This window comes from Miscanthus floridulus, chromosome 2 (genome assembly GCF_019320115.1).
Source record: "Miscanthus floridulus cultivar M001 chromosome 2, ASM1932011v1, whole genome shotgun sequence".
NCBI lineage: Eukaryota > Viridiplantae > Streptophyta > Magnoliopsida > Poales > Poaceae > Miscanthus > Miscanthus floridulus.
This window is the reverse complement of record NC_089581.1, coordinates 157,795,272-157,817,498: the sequence shown is the minus strand read 5'-3', so window position 1 is coordinate 157,817,498 and position 22,227 is coordinate 157,795,272. Positions and strand designations below refer to the sequence as shown.

Here is a 22,227-nt window from a genome sequence, read left to right as displayed (position 1 = left end):
CCTCCAGTTCAACATTACGCTTCAGATTCATGAACAGATCTATGAGTTCTCCTCTCCCTCGCTTTACCCTCTTTTCTCCTAGGAATCGCTATGACACACGAACGCGCTTGGCGAGAGGGAAGAAGGAGGAGAGACAACAGTTGGAGAATAGGCGAAGGAATGGGACGAAAATTCTCTCCCTTCCCCTATTTAAGGAGGAAAGACAACAGTTAAAGAAAGACAAAGGATTGAGGCAAAAAATCCTCTTCCTTCCCCTATTCAATGCGGATAGGCATGCGATGGGACATGTCCTGACTGATGGGACGCACCCTGCCCAACGAAACGACGTCTAGTTAAATGGGACGTGGCCTAGGCATGGCCCACCACTACTGCACGCCTGCTAGGAATACACCAAACATCTGCCTACGTCTCTTTTCCGACCGGCGCGATCAGAGCCGATTGGAAACGACCGGCCAGGGACGCCCGCTCGGTGAGGACCCAATAAATCAGGCAGAGTAGATAAGGTAAGGCGCTCAAGTCAACCGCAATACCAAGGATCGTACCCTGCACACCTGCAGGACAGTACTATTAGGTCATATTAGAAGGGTACTTTATAACCTTCCAAACATATCAGAACATGAACAGTGTTGTGGGCGCCGACATTTGTCCTACAGTATAGTAGGCGCCGACATTTGCCATACCAGAAGAACACGATGGAGTCTGCCAAAGGCACCTGGGCGTCAACAGTATTGTGGGCGCCGACAAACTATCTTGTACCCGACGGCGTGGGTAACAAGACTAGGTAGCACACACACACACTCTCACTTGTAAGGTCATCCCCTTAACCTATAAAAGGGGATGCGCTCCCTCCTAGAAGGGGGACATACAACAAAAACGAACGAACAACTGACGGATCATTCCGACAAACTCTCTGCTAGCTTTAGACATTCTAAAGTTACACAGAACATACATTCCAATACTTAGCGCACGTAGGAGCTACAGTCACTCTTGTCTCTTCAGTCCAGATTCTGACCGTACCTCTGACACCCCTATCTTATTCCCCCTCGTTTGTAACCCCACAGCAAACTTCGAGCACATGGGCTTAGGAATAAAGTCACCGACTGACTCAAACTGGACATATGGCATGTTGTCTGAACCAGTATAAACCCTATGTCATTGAGTGCTAGACTACACCCGATCACAACGTACGACAAAACAACAAATATTTACTTATTGGTCACTTTTCGCACCGACACACTGGATATGTGGGTACGGGTACGGGAACATACTACCCACACCCGTGTACCCATGGGTACACATATGTATTTATTAATTACTATGAAATACACATATATCTATGACTATTATACTACAAATTAGTGTAGTTTTGTTGCTATATTATAATTTTTTATTTTTATTGACAAAGAATTGACAACATATGATTATAATAATATAATATATTCATGTCTTTTGTAGCGGGTATGCATTCGGGTATGGGTTACCCGTCGGGTATTTTTACACGCGCGGGTACAGGTATGGGTGAAGTCTTCTATCCGTGCGCGGGTATGGGTAATTTAGCGGGTGAAATTTTATCTCACGGGTATGCGTATGGGATAGCAATACCGGATGGGTATATACCTGTTGCCATCTTTAACTACACTTAGCATTGCAGAACTGAAGGGCAACCTATCTGTCAGAGACTTACGGCCTGCTTGGTTCCGTCGCTGAGCATTGTGTCACTTCGCAGAACGTGGATAGCAAGTGTGGGTGTTTGGTTCTTTAGCTAATTTGCCTGACGCTTCGAAGACCTTAGACTTGGCCTGTTCATTTCGCTGAAATTTGGCTTATGCTGGTGATTATGATGATTTATTGTGAGAGTAAAACTCTATTCGTTCGCTGAAAAGTACTGCTGAAGTAGTGCTGCAGAACAGGGCTACCAACAGCACGAACCTAAACAGAAGACCCATTGGATGGTTTGGGACGTGCTTTAGCAAAGGGTCACGCACCTCAAGTTGGCTTTTCCAACAGCAAACCCAAAAGAAGATCCCCGGACACGACGTTTCTTTCCGTCTCCTGCGAAGCGATTGTGCGACAAATATTTGGTCAAGGAGAGAGATCGACAGAGGACGCATATTTGGGTTCTACGTCACCTCCCACATAAAATGAGGCCTCCATTTGCCTACTATGTTGGACGGTGTTTTCTTCCCCTAAAGAATATGAACCACACATTTTTGGTTTGGATGGCATTATAGAGACAGCCGTACGAGCAAGATTTGGTTTGCTCACACGGGAGAACTAAGGGGCTGCTTGCCCTCGTCTTGCCTCGCTTGGCTGGTGAAGTGCACTTCTCATGCTAGTAAGACAAACCTTGCTCGTACAAGCTACGAGAAAATCAAACAAGCCATCCAAACAAGCTGGTTTATATTATATCCTCGCTTAGCAAGGTAAAAAGTACCAAGACCTGGAGCTAAGTGGCCCCTAAATCGTTTTGGTCAGCCAACCAAGCTCCTCGCCACTTGTGCCGACACAACGAGGTGAGGTGAGGCGAGGCTAGCTATGCGCAGAACCAAGCAGCCTCTTACTCTGTGTTCTTTGCAAAAAAAAAAAAAAAATATGGATCTACGCTCTATTTGTTTGGGTTTGTTATGACTGAAAGTACTGTTGGCTGGTTTGGTGTGAGAGAAAAATAATGTTTGTTGGCTTATAAGCCATGGCTTAGAAGCCAAATACGACCAAATGAACAGGCTGCTGGTTGCTTATGTTACATGTATTGGCTTTGCCACAAAAAAAAAAGTAGGATCAGGCGACAACTTTTTTATTTTTTAGTTTTTTAAAAAATCACAAATATGCCCTGAAGGTATGATTTTAAAATCTGGACCCTTAGCTCGGCGCCATCGTTGGTGGCGCTGAGCTTATACGTCTCGATGTCATAGATTCTGGCGCCTAGGTCGGGGCCACATGGGCGGCGTGGACGCTGACATGGCAGCCAGTTCGGCGCCATGGATCTTGGCGTTAAGCTCGACGCTATGGATCTTGGCGCCGAACTTAGCGCCGAGCCTTGTCTTACGTATGGGCCCTCCCTTCCTTTCTCTCTTTCTCCCTTCCTCTCTCTCGAGCCAGGGCGCCGCTGCCGTACTACCGCGTCCGCCACCGCGCGTTGCCCCCGCCACCGTACCCTTGCCCGCACCGGCCCCCGCGCCCGCGGCCACCGCGGCCTCGCGCGGCACCCGCCACCGTGCCCGCGGCCACCATGGCCTTGCCGGCGCCCGCCACCACGCCCACGGCCCGCGCCTACCCGCCACTGCGCCCGCGGCCACCGCGGCCTCGCAGGCGCCCTCCACTGCGGCCGCGGCCCGCGCCCGCAACAGTGCCGGCCACCCGCGGCCCCAAGCCGCTCGCGCCGCCTCGCCGCGGGGAGCTGTGGGCGCGGTGGCGGGCGGCCCGGCTCGCCGCCTCGCCGCGGCCCAGCTGGTCGCCCTCACCCACGCCCAGCGTCCGCTACGACCTAGGCGTCAGAATCTATGGCGTCGAGACGTGTAAGCTCGGCGCCACCAACGATGACGCTGAGCTAAGGGTCCAGATTTTGAAATCAAACCTCTAGGACATATTTATGATTTTTTTTCAAAAAAAGAACTAAAAAATAAAAAAAAATTGGGATCAGGCGCAGGTCTCAACTACAACAGCTAGATGGCCTCCATGACCAAGATTGTTGTTGACTTTGCTCTGGACCAAGAGATCACTTTCGTCGTCCTGAGCTTTGCTAGCTCGGTGAGGCACACAGCCCTCACTACCACCATCATCAAGGGTTAGTCGTTCCGCTCCAGGAATCTGGACTTGAAATTATAGAGATGTTGTGACAGAGGGAGGATGATTAGGTGTATCTAAAAAAACATAAAACATATAGCAGATTATATGATAAAAAATTCTAGACTTCCCAGAGACTTGGATTTTCTAGACTTCACAGCGTGAAATCACAAATTGACAAAAAAAAAGTACGCATACTTAATAGATTTTAGTTGTTACCGGGAGTTGCCGGACATATAGCTTGCTCTTGAGTGTAAAAAAATGAGGCATCAGCCATGCTGGGAGTATCATGAAGTTTAAAAGATCAAACTTGCCTCATGACACTTTGGCCCCGTTTGGCCTACCCAGAAACCGACTTAGCTAGAACAGTATTTTTCAGTCAGTTTCAGTCAAGTTTCAGCAAGCCGAACGGGGCCTTTGTTAAGATAGCAAATCAGAAGCATATAACCTGTAGGATCCAAGTGTTTTTTAGGAAGAAAATAACTGAGTCTGATGGAGCAAAGAACAAAATTAAGGAGCAATCGTTAAGACAACACACGCATACCCGTGTATCTCCACCTATACTTGCTGGTAATATTTTGCACCTATACTCGCCGGTAATATTTTGCACCTGTACCCGCACACGTTGGGTATGATACCTGTGGGTATCCATGACCACAAATTAGATTGCCACTAGAATAGATGGAATCTTTGTATTCTAAACACTATCCGGTAAAAGCGACATACCAACACCCGTACCTATGAGCAAAATCTTATATCCGCACCCAAGGGTCGAATTTTGTATACGCATCCACATTAGATAATTATCCATAGGTAGGATTGCCATCCTAGTTGAAGCTATAAACATAAAAGGGTTTAAATGAGAACATTATGATCTAAAAAACACTAGGCTTCAAAAGTAGTAGGGCGGAAAATCGCCCAACCATGAAGACTGAAATGGTAAGCATAAATCATGCCATATGATCCGAGGAACATGAATACTATGTCGATCGCAAGGCTACAGTAGTAACCATATGAAGCTCTACCAGGTGGTGTTAACAACATCTTAGGCTCTTTTTAGGGCAAGTATATTGATCCTGTCTAGTAGATATTCTCATATAGTACCACATAATCTTAAAACGACTAATAGAGAACATGTACAATGATAGTTTTTTAAGTTATCTTGCAGTAACTTACGATTTCTTAGTTCATGCATATATAGAGCAAAAAAATATTGAGTTGTATGTGAACGGTAACAAATATAATAGTGCAACGGTGGTCTCATAATTCTAAATTTTGTTTCGCAAAACAACTTATTTCTCACATTCCTCTCTCTTTTTTTCACATCCATAAAAAAATTCTACGTGATTAATACTATATAACAATCTATGTGTAATGGCGGCCTCGTATTTGCACTAAAGATTTTTTTTTGTTCGGAACTAAAAGATTAGGCACGGCAAACTAATATAACACTGTCCGTCTCCTAGCCATTCTCAAGTCAGACTATACTCGCAGTCAGGTCCGGTTTATCTCTTTCCTCTATCCAACCCAAAAAAAAAAAAACATCCCCCGGCCATGGCGACCGCAGCCCAGGTCGCCGCCACCTTCCACTCGTTCCTCTCCTCCTCCACTCACCACCCCGCCCCCTCCACCTCCGTCTCCGTCGGGACAAACCCTGTCCTACCCCTCTCCCTTCGGGCCGCTGTCACAGGTGGCCCACGGCTCGCCTCCCGCCTCCGGGGCCGCCGCGTCGGCGCCGCCGTCGCCCAGCTCCCCACCACGTAAGCAGAAATGATGATAATCCAACCTCTCACCGACGCTAATTAGTCCTGATCTTGAGCCGTTACTTTATTTCGTTAGTCTTACATCTCTTGGAAGTTAGCACATTGATATGCTACTACACTTTGCTTCGAATTTTTTCTGTTATTTTACTGGATAATTTGATGATATCCATCCCGGAATTATTGTGTCTTTAGGCATCCGGAGGTAGCTTCTGGGGAGAAGAAGATCAGGTTACGTGACTATTCTGTAGGTTCTTGAGGGAGTATTAGTGTCTGTTTGCGTCTGACATGATGATTCCCCCCCAGATGGTCATCAAGGGCGGTGCGGTCTTTTGCCATGGCAGAGCTGGAGGCCCGTAAGATGAGGTACCCTACCACAGGCACCGAGGGGCTCCTCATGGGCATTCTTGTTGAAGGTGAGGCAAGGGATCTTAGATGTTAAGTCACTGAAGTTTGCTTTTTTGCTAATTATGGAACCATGCCATAACTTAAGTGCGTTTCTAGAACTCAAACAAGTAAAGATGATCTATGAGCTACAAATTGTAAGGTTTGTGGAACTCAAACAAGTAAAGATGATGAGCTACAAATCGTAAGGGTGTGAAGACTTCAGAATGTAGCTGAGTGACAGTTTTAAGCCTAGTGAACCTGAATGCATCACTAACTGCATATGATTGTTGGAACTGGTTTGTTTTTGAACATGCATTTTGTATATGGTGTACATGGCTAAAATTGTTTCTACGAAATGATAAAGATAAAAACTGTGCAGTACATCTACATGCTTCATGAAAATACAGTACAGTGATCAGTGACTCGAATTTAGTGCATAATACAAAAACTACTACCTCTCCCTCCAGTTCCAAATGTAGGTCATCTTAGCCCTCTCGACTTTTCTCCAAATGTTGGTCATTTCAAAACTTCTGTGGATCTTCTACCCTTTTCTTCCTAACTTGCCCCTACTTAATAGATGCTATCACTCATAGATGAATGAGCCATCTTTTCCAATACGGCACTAAGGCCATTTGACACCCTTCATTAATCCTTGTGCACAAACCTTAAATGACCTACATTTGGAATCAGAGGGTAGAACCATCATCTGTCAAGGTGTTATTGTGTGATAAACTACCCTGTAGACTGGATCATCTGTTGGCTGGCTGATCTAGTTCTCTAGTCTTACAGCATCTATATATGAATAGATCAGTAACAACTATAGAAGCTTCTAATGATGTAGAACCACATGAAGCAAAAAAATCATGATATGGAGATATTCTAGCCTCATAGTGCGAAATCCATTATCCATGTTTGGTTCAAGATGTAGTAGGCATTTGACCTCTCAACCTATCTCTGATGATGTAGTTAGGAATTCAGGACATGTTCTGTTTTGTGGCAATCTAGTGTATGCTAAAAACAACGATTCATATGCTTACAAGGAGCCTTTTAGATCTTATTTCAGCAGTTCTAGCTGACTTGTCATATTGTTGACAATGTATCCTTTCTTATCCTTAGAACTGGCACCTAAGGCTATAATTAGTCCACATGTTTTACTGGGCAAGTAAGCACCATTCTAGTAACTCGATGCAAACTGTGGGGACTATGCTATTACCTTGATAGTGCCAACTTTGATCTAACATTTCTTTTTATTTATTTGCCCCAATTCGTGACACATGTTGCATTGCTTGAGCCACCAGTCCATTATTTCAGGAACTAGTGGTGCAGCAAAACTTTTGCGTGCCTAATGGAATCACACTTCTCAAAGTGCGTGAGGAGGCAGCGAATGTGCTTGGGAAATCAGAAATGTTTTACTTTAGTCCCATGCATCCACCATTGACAGAAGCTGCACAACGAGCCCTTGATTGGGCTGTCAATGAAAAACTGAAATCAGGTAATTTCTGTTCAACATATGAACTTCCATTGCTGTTCATCACTCAACATATGAATTGCTTCTATGCAGTGTCACCTCCTGATTACACAATTTGATTTGCTTAATTGCTTATAGTATTCAGGTATGTTCACATATGTGTGTTGGTGCCCCCCTATAAATTAAGCAAGAATGCATTGTTTTCTTAACCCGAAAGTTCTTTCATCACATTGTGTAGTCTATTTTGCCTCCAAATTCCTTAGTTCCCCAAAAAAACATGCTATCGTGGACATACTTTAGATGGCCCAGAACCCAAGCAGCATGACAATGCTGATGCCCGGCGCCCACATGACAAGGGCAGGGATAGAAAACTAGAAAAGGGTAGGGACTCTTGATCTATATCTTGATTATTCAAAACAGATAAAATCCCCTGCTATGCATAGATGAGACTACTTTAACTTATCTCGAATGCAAATAACAACTCCAACCAATCTAATCTAATCTCTGACAGAACTAACCCACACTGGGCCTGGGTATGATACTATTCACATGACCAGTACGTGTCAATCCTATGGGATGTGGTTTGGCGCTGCTCCTTCACATGGACCCGCCGGATATGAGGTATCTAGTGCTTCCTATCTTCACGCTGTTAGAGGCGACAGCGAAAAAAGATCCTCCGCTCATGGTTTATTAATGTTTTTTTCCCAGCACCAATGGTCCCTGGTCAATATGACTTCTGGAATTCTTGCTTTCATATAACATAGATTAATATGGATTGCTTCGCAAAATGTAATTCTGTATTAGCATCACTGGAGATTGAAATTGTAACTGCCTGTGTACCTGCTAACCAGTAATCACATTGTTTGCTATATCATTTACTGGTTAGGTTTGTTCCGGTGACAGTGTGTCACTTTATTTCTTTCTATTTGCTTACAATTTCTCTGGAGCTATAGTTTCCACACTAGAGGCAGTTGAGCTGGGTTTTAACTTAGACATTTAAATTGCATTCAATTCTTCTGAGAACATGTTTCAAAAACTTGATTTATACTGAATCTGGAAGTATAATGATGCCTCTGAGATGGATTTAACTATGACTTAATCTTGTTGAAACCAATTTCTGGATATCATGAACCCATCTCACTCAAAGTATTTTAGTGCAAATGTTGGCATAAAACAGAAACAACACCAATAAAGATGTAACAGACATTTTTTTTTTTTTTGCAAAGTAAAGAAATATCCCCCAGAAGGGCGGGCTTGGTGCAAGCGGTAGAGTCTTACCGCTTGTGACCGGAAGGTCCCGGGTTCGAGTCGCGGTCTCCTCGCATTGCACAGGCGAGGGTAAGGCTTGCCACTGACACCCTTCCCCAGACCCTGAACAGAGCGGGAGCTCTCTGCACTGGATACGCCCTTTTTTAAAGAAATATCCTCCCAAACATCAAGCCTTACTATGTTTGCAGTGGTGATACTAAATCATTTGTGATTTAACCTGAATGGTAGATTTACCCACACCACTCTTTCAATAGTTCAATAAAGCTGTATCAAGTCTTGTTCAGCGGATAAAAAAAAAAACTCGACCTGCAGGGGGTAAGACCACCCCCTGGGCATTGCTGTGATAGAGAAGACCTTCTCACACAGGCCGAGAAAAACCCCAGCGGATATAGTTGTGGCCAGAGGATTAAAACTGATGGTGCCCCGTATCTTGTATGCAACCTATATTGAGCTCAGCTTTTGTTGCCTTTTCAGTTCAGCATATCACCATTTGATGATATATTCCAAGATGAGTATCCACTTAACTTACAACAGGACCATTGTTTGTTCCATGTATTGTATTTTGATGAGGGGATTTGGTTGGGATCTATATCATTTTTTGTGGGACCATATTTATTCCATGTATTGCATCTGAATGAGGGGAACCAGCCCATAGAAGTGTTCTTGGTTTGATGCAGGCATGCAAAACTTAAGTCTTGTCTCTCTGCCTTATACTGTTCTGATGGGTCCTGATTTATGAATGCTTAAGCTTGAAGGTGCGGTAGACCATGAATTGAAGATGATACTTGATCCAGTCTGACATGAGATTTGAAGGCTTGGAGGTTGCTTGTGCTTTTGGTACTTAGAGCACATTTCTGTCCTGATGCCATTTTTGTTCTCTCTGTGAACAGGACCTTGAATTTAGGTCTTGCACTCTTGGTATTGAATGGTTGGGTAGGCATCAACTACAGTACTAGTTTTGAATTATTATTAAGAAGCCGTGCACGAAATGACTATCTCAAGGTCATACTGTAGCTGTAGTGTGGCCTAGACTCTAGAGTGTGCTTGCCATTGTTTGAGTAGGTGTGTTGTTAATTTTGGGCCTAGAGACTAGTCTATAAGATTAGAGGCCTGGTGAATTTTCGGAACTAAAGACCCATGGCCCCCACTTGATTAGACTGAGAGTTCCAGTGATTGATAATTTTTTTGAACAAATAGTGGTTGATAAATTTTGAATGGAGATTCTCCTGAAGGTTAGTGCAATTCGAGGGCACACAGAGTTTTATGGTTCTTCATGTTCTACTTGGCTTTTTTTTTTAGCTTACTTCAGTTACCTTTATGTTGTTGATCCCCTATATGTTGGGTGCTTGATCTGCATGTCTGGAGCATAGTTGGTTTTGATTTCTACTCTATTTATTTTTTGTTCCATGTGGTTTAACTTGTAATCTAATTTTGGTGCTTTTTTTTTGAACTGAACTGTGTGTTAGGTGAGGATGGAGAAGTAACTGCCAATCATTTGCTACTGGGGATATGGTCAGATAAAGAGTCAGCTGGTCATAAAATCCTGGAATCGCTTGGATTTGACGATGAGAAAGCCAGTTTACTGGCCAAAACGGTAATATTACCATATTCTCCACGCAAAAGGTGTATACTGCACAATGGATCATTTCGTGGTTTCTCAAATCTTCTATTATCACTGCAGGCTAATGAAGAGGCTGCAATGTGTCCTAGATAGCAAAGAGAGCACTTAATTTATTCTTCAACTTAAGCTGGGATTGTGCCATACCTGTATGCACCTGTTGGCACCTCAAGATGTTGACCTGATGAGGCTGCTGCTACAAAATTTAGGACTTATCGAGATGTGTTAGGTCAAATACGATATTTGTACTCTCACGATTGCCGATGCCTGTTAAAACGTTGCGATTTGTTTGTCACGGTGAATGCTTCTGTTCCTTTCTCAGCTGGATTTGAACTACTCGTAGAAAACAAAAGACCTTGTAGGGTTCAGTGGGCTTGACGAGTCCTTCAAATTGTTTGTTCACTCTGCAGCCTGAATCCTGACAGGCAAGAATTTCATCGGAAGTCACTGATATTCTGCACCCGCAGATTTTGAATGAATCTATTGGGACATTCATTGGATGCAAATGACATAACAAAGGAAATCTTTTTTAAAAGAATTATCGTGTGCCATTTGTCAGGGAAAAGCGTATATTAGTAGTACTTTCTTTACCACTTTCCAGGCAGGGGAAGCTGCACGCACTTTACACCAAATCTGCACGAGGTTGGTACTTGCACTATGCTTTGATTCCAAGAACATCCACCTCGATATCTTTTACATTGTTTATTGTTATTCATTCACCCCTTGTGCGTCAGAATTCTGCCTATTTGCCCGGGCACTAATAAGCTGATGGTGACTGTCAGGAAGTTACACATTGCGTTCTTGGACGGAGAGGCGCCATGCCCTGACACGAAGCATGCACAGACTGAAAGCCGACGCCATGCCGGTGGCCTGGCGCAGTCCTGCGCTTAGGTTTCAGCTCCGGAGTCCCCATCAGGCATCAAGTTCATCTGCCACCGAAAGAACATCCCCTTCCTATTGGGTAGGAACTCGGAGAGATGGATGGAACGGGCAGCACCAGCACGTGCGTGCCGCATGCTTCCTGTTTAGGCTGGCATGGGAAGCAACAGGATTAATGGCAGGATTACTCTTGCGTGTCAGCAACCGCACAGAAACTTTGAACCAAGTCTGGTGTCGTCGTTTCAGCTTCTGGGATATTTCTACACACCAGACTCGTTGATGATCCCACCTTCCAAGTTGCTGACAGTATCACAGTACACATACTCCGTATGCACCAGTAAGGAGCACTGGAGCAGGCTACACTTGAGCAGGCTACGCAGTAACATGTACTGCTGCAGCCTGCAGGGGAAGTACACGTGAGCCGTTCATTTAATTAGATCGGATGGTTGATATCGTGCTTAACTACTACTAGTTGGGATTAAACAAACCTCCAAATTTAATGAACATTAACAGATGAGCAAGCAAGAATTGACGTGCAACTCTGTGTTGCCTTGACTTCTTTCTTGTCATGTAATGTAACATGTCCACCAAGCGTGTGGAGGCATAATGGCAGGGTATAAACAACAGGAGAGTTTCACTTCTCCAAAGCATGTACAGAGTATAGTACTATTCTTTCAGCGTCTCTTTTCTTCAGTTCCTTCGAATGTTTGCATAAAAAAGCATGTAGTACCCCCGGCTTGTTTATTCCTTGGTTGGAGTTCCCTTGGGTCCTAATTCAGATCTCTTTGGGAGCAGTGGCCAGTGAACATCCCGTCTCCTCCACACTATTAAACTAATCGCTGTCAAATCTCTAGTTTCTCTTCCACATGCATGCATGAATGGTGCGTCCATGAGCACTGTAGCTGTAGAGCTCTAGGTTTCACAGCTCAAGTGTAAACAAGGCCATACTCTTCCTCTAGCTGCTAAAGGGTTTGACTGTCAGCACTGCACAGAATGGACAGTGCACGTGCTTGCCTTTGTTTTTTCAGTCTCGCACGTGCCACCTATTGGGCCATGCATGTAGGGGTGTACCGAACTGCAGTTCTGAAAAGTGAAAACTTTTAGGAAGTGAGTGGTAGGTTCTCTTCTTGTTCCCCACATTGAAGACTTGAAGTCCCCTGCCCTGCCAATAGAGCTGGGTGGGAGTCTGGATTTGGTTCAGAAAGTCTCTCGTCTTCCAGGTGTACCGCTTCCTGCTCCATCGGCATGCGCTCTTCGTAAATTCATTCAGGGGTTTCAGTAGCCTCAGCATTGATTATATTGTTACTGGTTGCACTGTACCATCGATTTGGCTTGGTGCAGACACGGCTTTGTTCACTAGTATTTAATGGCAACAACAAAGTACTTAACATGAATGAGGTCTTAGCAAATGTTTGTTATACTTCAGCATGGAACGAATTTAAGGGACATTGCAGAAACATGTTGTGTTCGAAATCGCGACAAATTCATGAAAACATGGACAGAGGGAGGGACATATATGCAATAGAATTATCAGGTCAAGACATTTTCTGTTATCCAACTAGTACTGCCAGTAACGGCTTTTATATTTGTTCTTGTATGCTGGGGCTGGGGCATGCATGCCCCTATAGCCTATCTAGAGCAGATGCGGCTCCTCTTTTCTGCGATAGCTGTCGGCAAAACAGATGGTCACCCTGCTGCATTCGGAGCTGACATCTTGTCACTGAAACCCATTACCTCCTGCAGGATTTCAGGGGGGGAGGTACTCCCAGCTCAGTGAAAGCAATAGAGAAATCGCGGGAGGTGACAGGCCCACACGCCTCCTCAGACCTCAGCAGCTAAAGCTTTGGTGATTTCTATGCGCTGACCACACGAATGGAAAGGAGCAACTAAAACAATTGTGCTTACTCCTACCAAGGCCACTTCCCCTATGTAGATCTGTTAATTCTATTTCATGTAATACTTCTTCTTCTTCTTCTTCTTCTTCTTCTTCCCAATAGCATATAGTAGTACTCATAAATTAATGTATGCCCTGTCAAGCACTTTAAGCGTGCCATTTTGGACGAGAAAGTTGCTATGGGACTCCAAAAGAATTAGGGTTAAATGCATTTTCAACCCTCAACTTGCACATGAGTTTGATTTTTATCCTTATTAACCGGGTATTAGACATCCTCCAACTATTGAAACCGGAAAAAATTTGGTACTTGACTAGGTTTCAAAGGTGGTTTTCTATTTTATAAAAATAATAAAAATATGGTTTAACATCTAAAAATGTATAAATAATATATTTTAGATAAAAAATATATGAAGATGATTCTATTTTTTTTAAAATGTTATTGATTGTGGAGCACCAACATATGAATAACATTTTTTAGGAAAAGATTGGTATTAGTTTCACAATTTTTTATTTGAAACAAATAAGTTATAATTTTTTACAAATTAAAAACGGATTTTTATTAGTTTAGAAAAATAGATAGCCACCTTTGAAAACTAGCTAAAGGATCAAATTTATCTAGTTTCGATAGTTGGAGGGTGTCCAATACCCGATTTCATAGTTTAGGGTCAAGGTACGAAATGGCGTATAACGGGTTCATAATGGTTTGGTGTCGAGGTAGTGGATCATGGATAGTGGGTGCTATCATGGAAGCTAAGTTCCATTACCGCTATATAATAATCACATATAAATTTATGTGTATATATGTATCATGAATAATGAATCTAAATAGACATTTAGCTATACTTGAACAGTTGATGTCTCACATACTTTAAATTATGAAAAGAAACATAGTGTTTAACATATTATATATATAAGTCATCACATATTAGAGTTTGCAATGTATTATACTATGAGAACCGATAAAATAGTCATAAGATCATGATTCGTTATCATTGTTAGAAGCAATAACCTCAATAGTCCTATAATAGTTAAAATATGCTAGGGTTATTTGTTGCATATCATACAACGCTATTGCCGGCGCTACAAAGAATAGCATGCGGATGCTATAGCGGCTCGCTACCTCAAATAGCGGTCAATAAGTTCCAACCTGCTATTCAGTACCTTGTTTATGAATAACGAATCCGTACAAGTTGAAGGTTGGAAAATGCACATTACCCAAAGAATTATAGACCGTCCATTCATTAGGGTTATTATAAAAATAAAGGCAAATAATGAAAAATATCTTGCAATCATATCGAATTAATTTCCATACACGCTCCAACTTTCCTTTGTGATGTAACATGTCAGGGTGGGTTAGAATTTTTTTGCTACTTGATGTAATGTAACGTGTGAAGGGCGGGCCTGGTGCAAGCGGTAGAGTCTTACCGCCTGTGACCGGAAGGTCCCGGATTCAAGTCGTGGTCTCCTCGCATTGTACAGGCGAGGGTAAGACTTGCCACTAACATCCTTCCTCAGACCCCACACAGAGCGAGAGCTCTCTGCACTGGGTACGCCCTTTTTTTATGTAATGTATCGTGTAAGGACCTTAGCTTGATGTGTAATGTAATGTGTCTAAGGACCTTCGTTTGAGTAGATCTTTTCCTAACATGTAACATGGATAGTCCGTACATGATGTATGTGTCTAGGAGGGCCTTTTTTCGTTTTTTCCCTAACGTTTACTGCGAGCATGTTAAGGACGATGTCAAGGAGTTCGGTAGTTTTTTTTCTTTATAACGTGTAGTGTGAAGTCTTGAAACGTGACAGGTCAAGTTTGCGTGGAAAAATATATAGAACTCTATCGTGACAGGTGTTCAGATTTTGTTTTACGTGACAGTTGGTCCTGAGTTGCATTAATACATCTATTAACATTTCAGTGACACACGATAGATCCAATTTATTTCTCAATAATTGCACTTGGGGAAGATGGCTTGGCGGCTCAAATTTTAAAATTGTGCTTTGTTCTTGAAGGACCCAATTTGTTTCTAATAACTGCAATTGTGCTTTGTACTATATATTTAGTCAAACATAAAAATGTTTGACTCCTTGGTAAGTGAGATGTGCACTTATTTTAGGGTGGAGGGAGCATGAATTATCAAAACTCAAATGACCCCTGCCCTCACAGTCACTGTTAAGAATTTTATTGACTTGACTTGCCCATTATGGACATGGTCATCCCTAGGTGTGTAGATACATCTCCATGTCACGCAATCAAGTCGACGTGTCAGCTCGTTCCGTATCCCGCGTGATGGTGATGGCCTATATATTCCTCCACGGAAGCAAATGGAAACGAGAGGCTTTTGAGTGAAAAGACAGGGTAAGAAACGCGGGTCTGCAAAAGTGATCGTCCTAATTACTTAGGTGAGATTTCGTAGTAGTAATAATTTAATACTTTGGATATATATGGCATCAGCTCGGTCTTTTGCTGGTGCAAATTTACTCCGCTACTACACATACATACTTTTTGGCCGCGGGTACCTGTTCTAAGGTAGTACCTGACATCACATGGATTGTCGAGGCCGCCTGCAAACGAACGAGAGCAACGTTACAAGGCAGCTTTACGAGCATCTTCGCTCCCTGTTTTCATGGAGCCTGCTGTGTCGTTCCTTCAGTTTCCCCATGATCTACGACGACTGGAAGGATCGTCGTCCGTAACCGCGCGCGCGCAACTACCTTTTTCACCTCATCACATAATAAAATAAATAAATAAACAAAGAGCAACATGCATGGCCTCTTTATTCCACTGGCTATAGACCGATCGATAACTTCAGTCATTAATTAGCTTTATTTTACTTGCGTGATTACTCAACGACAGTTGTAGTTTGAGTGTGGCATGACCATGATGCATGTAGCTCTCGCTTCCACGCGTCTGCGGATGTTGATGAGCGAGAGCCCACGCCATAGGCGAGTAGCAGGGAGAGAGGTTTACGTTGACGGTTGACGCGGTTGCTTTCTTCTTCACACAGTGCTCACAAAATGTACGCGGCGATTGAACTACGTTTTCCGTTTCAGATGGCTGGCACACCTACAGTTCATCCCAAGTCTTTGGCGGTGTGTAAAGCTAGCTTCCGTGCTTTTAATGTGTGTGTCCAGGAGGAGAGATGCGGAAGAAAGCCAGGTAGACGCTGGCTCTGATCCGTGTCTCTTAGTTAACTGGGTCAAACGCGGGGTTTTTAGCGAAACCGAAGTGCCGACGACGCGCTTAAACTTCCTGACTGCCTGCGTGATGGCGTTATAGCGTTCTCGGAATCTGCGGCTTTGTGAAACGAAAAAGGGTGAAACGGGTGTGTGATCGTCGGAGCGCGTGGCCACCACATATTCTTTTATTTGTGTTGGTATATGTATGTTTATACGAAACGGCTAGCTTTAATTAGGATATATATGTATCAGAGGAAAAGGGGAGAAAAGCATATACGTGAAGACACCTGCAGGAAAAAAAAATGGCATATATATCTTAATTTCTGAATCCGCCAAAATATCTTGTACATTATCATTGCCAAATTGTAGTAGCTATAGGTAGCGGTGCTTGTACGTTAACCGATCCAATCTAGCTAATCACCCATCAGCATCAGATATACACGGATCATCATCAGTAATTATTTGCCGTGTTCATCATCAGCCTGTAACGTAGATATATAGATAGATAAACAAAGAAAGGAAAATGAAAAAATAATGAATAGATCTTGTGACACACGACTACTGACAGTACAGTTGAACGTGGCGGACGTACTTCGTGGCTAGTAGCCTCCGTATGCAGATGCAGCTAGCACTGGCAGGTCCGTCCGGCATGTATCGAGCGATCAGATCACCCTACGTGGGCCGGAACGAGCTCACAGTGCCCGGGCTGCGTGCGTGCCGGGCGGGGCGGCGGGCAAGTCTTTGACCGAAACGTCAAGCGCGCTCGGGCTGCCGGCCGCCCGGCACTGCCTGTACGTTGTAGCCTCTGCCATGCTATGCATGCTAGGCCGCATCGCGTCGCAAGTGAAATCACCCAGCGGCAGCGGCCGGCGGCAGCGGGCGGGGTGCAGGAGCACAGGAGCAGGCGGCAGCGACCCAGCAGCACCAGGACGGCCCCAGCGGCCAGCGAGAGCTCGATGGATCGGTGGGCGCAATAAAAGCGCACACATATGGCGTGTGGAGGGGAAAGGATGTCATGTTAGGATCACGTGGGGGATTTTTTTTTTAACACTTTTTAAACTATTTTTAATTCTAACACTGTTTTTTCTTCAAAAGTAACACTTTTGGACGCGCCTGTTTGTATGGCGCGGCAAATTCACGCCGCCGTGCCATGCATGGTGGCGCGGCATAGGGCGGTCAACGGCTGCGGCGACCGCTGACGTGACGGGGCCGACGCGCCGTGAATCATGGCACGGTGAGGCTTTACTTACCCGTTGCGGCGCTGGCTCCCTCCCTCTGTCTGTCTGCTCGACTCGAGGTGAGGCCGCTCGCGGCGCCCGCGCCATTGCCTCCCGACTCCCCCACGGCCGGCCGCCGACTTTTCCTCCCTTGCCGGCCCCCTCCCTACCTTTTCCGAAGCTCCTCCTCTGTCTTGTCAAGGTAATGAAGCTCCTCCTCGGCCTCCACGGTGGATCGAAGGATTTGAATGAGTAGTTAGGGTATGGAGAAAAATATGAGTTCGTTAGAACGTTGGATTGAAGGATTAGGATTAGGATTGGTAATGTTAAGGTTAATTGGTTAGTTAGAATTATGTTTACCATGCATTATAAGGTCAATTTTTATATGAATTTTGCTTGTTTGAGTTTGCATCTCAACTTTTATACATGAATAAATATATGGACACACTTTTGATGTACCAAATTTTATTTTTTAGTGACCAAAGTATAGGTTTTATATAGTTTGCATGTTTACATCTAAGATAGAGTTTGCACCAAAGTGTAGGTTATATTTTTTTGTTGTAATGCAAATGGTTCTCATTGACATTAATTTGTGATGTATCGGGAGGAGTTTTGTTTGTTAAATTACAACCGTTTTGTTAGATGGAAGACATGTATTGGGAGGAGTTTTGGCGAAAATAGGGTCGTCCTAGAGAATTATACTCCAACGCGTCTAGCAAGGATGACCATGTTGTTGTATTATGTGCTAGTGAGTGCTTGAAAGCCTTTTTATTTTCGTTGTCTAATTTTAAATGTAATATAATCGTGTTGCTAACTGGTTGCATTTTATACATGAAGGGATTAGATGCAGCGAGGACCGTGCCACAAAGGTGGCCCGTGCAAGGTATAAGGAAAAGAAGTTAGATAAGAATAGAGCGCGAGCTAGTTGTACCGTCCAATCTCTGATTGTGTTGGCCGATGATGGGGACGAGGATGAGGACGACACTGCCAGGTTGAGCGATCTCATCGCTCTAGTGAAGGCGGGCTTGTAGGCGGGGGAGGCTGAGGAAGACACAGGCAAACTTAGCGAGCTTATTGCTCAAGCAGATGCGGGCTTGTAGGCGGAGGAGGACGCATTCTTCTCTCAGGCCGCAGAGGAAGCGGAGGCCGCTGTGACAGAACCGACCAATTATACGAAATTAAGTAAGAAAATCATCCACCAGAGCAGACGATTGAACAAACTTAAGCCCGTATAACCCGATAGTCCGTGAAATCACGAAGGATTTCAAACCAACTCGTGTCCCAGCCATGATCGTAATAAGTTTAGCGGTCACCATCACAACTTACATAAAAGTTCGCATCACAGATACATCAGAGTTTAAATATAGTTATTACAAACCAGTTCGAATAAAAGTAGCGGAAGTCATTTGTTCAAACCACACACACACTCACGCGGAGTTTAAATATAGTGCCAACGAATGATCATCTCCAGCAAAAGCATCAGATGAGACGTAAGGAATGACCATGCCCATGGTCCTAAGCATCACCCATCACAGGATAAAGGCAGTTGATACAGTAGCCGTAATACATCTGCCCATCTGCAACAAGTGGGAATAAAACCCTGAGTACGAGAAGGTACTCAGCTAGACTTACCCGACATAACCAAAAATAAATGACACCAAGGATTATGAAGGGCTTTATAATAGGGTAGCTGACTCATTTGCAAAAAGAAGCATTTTTAGCATTTCGAGAACCTTTAGAAAAGTATTTTTGCCAAGTTAATTATTATTAACCTGTCGACTAGATTTGCACCTATACTAGAGTGAACATGTGATTAAGCAGATAATGATAACCAACAATCATTAAATAACTTCCATACTGTCATATTCATTATAACTGTCCAAGTGTTCCATAAACATTTACTACGATGAAGTAACTCAAGTCAAGTGCTCACTATCCAGGAGCGATGGTGATTCGAATCGATTCCTAACCAGCTGGTGATTTATTCCTTACACAAACCTCACTCACCCGCTAAAGTGAGATATTGATCACCGAGTCAACTTTCCAGGAATCTCGAGTTTGCCAGGAACCACATGTACCTGGGGGCCGACCGACTACACTTTGGTCTTATCATCCCGCCCCCGTGTCCTACCACACCTGCTCCGGCACAGTGTGTTGTGGGCAATCTACTCGGCCCGAAAAATCTCCCAGCTTCGCGGTCGGAAGGTACTTTATCCGGCCAGCTAAATGTAAGGCATGCGTTCAACATGACTTGAGGCCCAACAACGGTCGGTCCTTAATCGACACAGACGGAAAACACTACAGTCCAAAACTCTGCAAGTCTCCATCCGGTCTCAACTTCATTTAACACTTAGTTATACCATGACTTCATAGTCATCCAAGCAGATCCAGGTAACCACCTATAGCTCGCAGGTGACAGGAAATCACCTGACTTCTACCGGTCTAAGCCAGCTAAGCATTGACTTAACTGCGGATACCAGGGTAACAAGGATATAGTATAACAAAGGTAGACAAGGTATAATGCAGCAACGGTTGCAAACAACTCCTGAACGTAATGCATCAATTAAAGTAAAGCATTTAATTAAATAATCACAAACTGGGAGAAAAATGCTCCGAGGCTTGCCTCTCTCGAAAGAGCTCGAACGGTGATCGGGGCACTCCGGAAGTTCCTCAACGTCCTCCTCGTCGGCTTCTGGCACTTTCTGCTGCTGCACCTCGAGCTGCTCCTCGGGCTCCTTGGGTATGACGACTGGGTTCTTGGTTTGCGATTCTGTATGATGCAATGCGCGTAAGTGATTATGCAAACGGTGCATCGAAGGAGATGAATGCAATGGATATGTTTAAATGCAAGGTAGTCAACATCATCCAAGAAACTATACTACAAGCACATGTCATCTACTGCATTCTCTTCTACTACTAATATGTTAAGTTAACATATCTTATGAAATGCTTCAAAGATACACCAAAGCTTTACTAATTTCTTAATTATACTTAAAGCAACACTTGCTTAAACCCTAATTAATAATAGGTTTGAATAGCAACATATATTTCTGATGCTCCTAAAAATCTAAGAAAATTACAGTAGTATAATACTATCCTAAACAAACTACCATAAAAATTTCATGGCATTTGGATAAGTAAACTATCCTACACAAAAATGACAAGCTATAGCTTAAAAATGAGCATGAAATTGCTTTGTACTATGAAAAGTGTCAAACAACAGAATTAATATTTTTCCTAGGTTCTTCATAGCATACAATAACTGTACAAAAATTGTCACAGGCATGTTTTATACAAAATTTGTTCTCTAGCAAAAATAACAAAAATCAGCCATTAAAGGTACTTGAATTACACCTCAAAATTTTCCCACAACACATGCATGAAACATATTTTTCCTAGGAAATACATGACATAAGAAGATTAACAAAATTGGAATCATATTTTTCTGAAGCCTATAGATTTTTCTACATATTTTTCAAGTTATCAGCAATATTCATGATTAAATAAAATTCTATAGCAAAGTATCTCAAAATGACATGCACAATTTTTCCCAAGTAGATCTGATGATAAGGAACCTAGACAAATTTATCTCAACAGATTTGAAACAACTTTGAGTACTCAAACATTTTTCAAACCATTTCAAATTTCAAATAATAAAGAATAAATTGAAACCATTTATTCAAACGCTACTGGGCCAGCCCGAACGGCTTAGGCGGCCCACGACTGTGCGCGCACATGGCCCAGAACGGCGCAGCCCAGCACCGGCTTCCTCTCAGCAGCGGCGACTGGCAAATGGGACCCACGCGACAGCGAGAGAAAACAGGGGACGGAGGAGACGACGGCGCGGTAGCTGCGAAATTCGCCGACGGCGAGTTCTCCGGTGAACCCGACGGCACCGGCGTGCTCCCCACAACTATGCGCACCCATCCATACCTTCATTTCAACCTCTACCATACCCTAGCAACGACGGCGTCAGCAACGGCGGGCGGCAGCGAGATCGCTGCGGCACTCCGGCGACGGCGAACTCCCATTGCCACAACCAAGCTTGGTACAAGCTTTACTAGACTACTATGGAGCTATCTAAGCAACTAGAAGAAGACGTAAGAGTCCCTAGCTACCCCAACCACGGCGGCCTCAACTCCGGTGAGGACACGCGCATGGCGGCGATGTCGGGAACAGACAATGCGCCCTTACCAAAACTCAGACGGTGCAGCCAAGGGTGGAGGAGGTAGAAGAGAACAAGGCGGCACTGCAATGAAGATGTAGTGAGCGATTTTGTGACGGCGAGCAAGAGCGAGCTCGTCGGAGTTGCTGCGGCTGCTGCGGTGGAGCTATGAGCGAGCGAAGAAGGAGAATGAAAACGAAAAACGAGCGGTGAACGGGTCGGGCAGGCGCGCGGGGGCTTAAGGCGAGGCCAGTGGTGCTAGAACGGCCGCGGCGCGTGGCCTACGCGAGCAAAAGACCGGTGACGCGCGGCATCCACGCGGTAGTGAACTTCTGAACCGGTCGGGTACTGTAGCTGCAATTCAGAGAACAACAGGGCTGACTAACAGCGCGAAAAGATGATGCTCGATCTCCTAATCCGTTGAGTGTTAGCGAAAGAAATCAAAACGAAAGTTGTACACCTACATGCTAGCTACAAAACTCATTTAGAGATCACTGTCTAATTCGCAAAGGACAGAGAGTAAAATCATGCCAAAGTCGTGTTCAAGAAACTGAAAACTGGAGTTTATACTTAGAAATTTCTAATTGTTGAACTCAACCCAATTTCTGACTTG

The 22,227-nt window shown here is 44.0% G+C and overlaps 1 pseudogene; it reads left to right on the top strand.

Annotated features, from left to right (window-relative positions):
* The first annotated feature begins 5,272 nt into the window (after window positions 1-5,272).
* LOC136540273 (ATP-dependent Clp protease ATP-binding subunit CLPT1, chloroplastic-like) lies at window positions 5,273-10,728 on the top strand (annotated as a pseudogene).
* The last annotated feature ends 11,499 nt before the right edge of the window (window positions 10,729-22,227 follow it).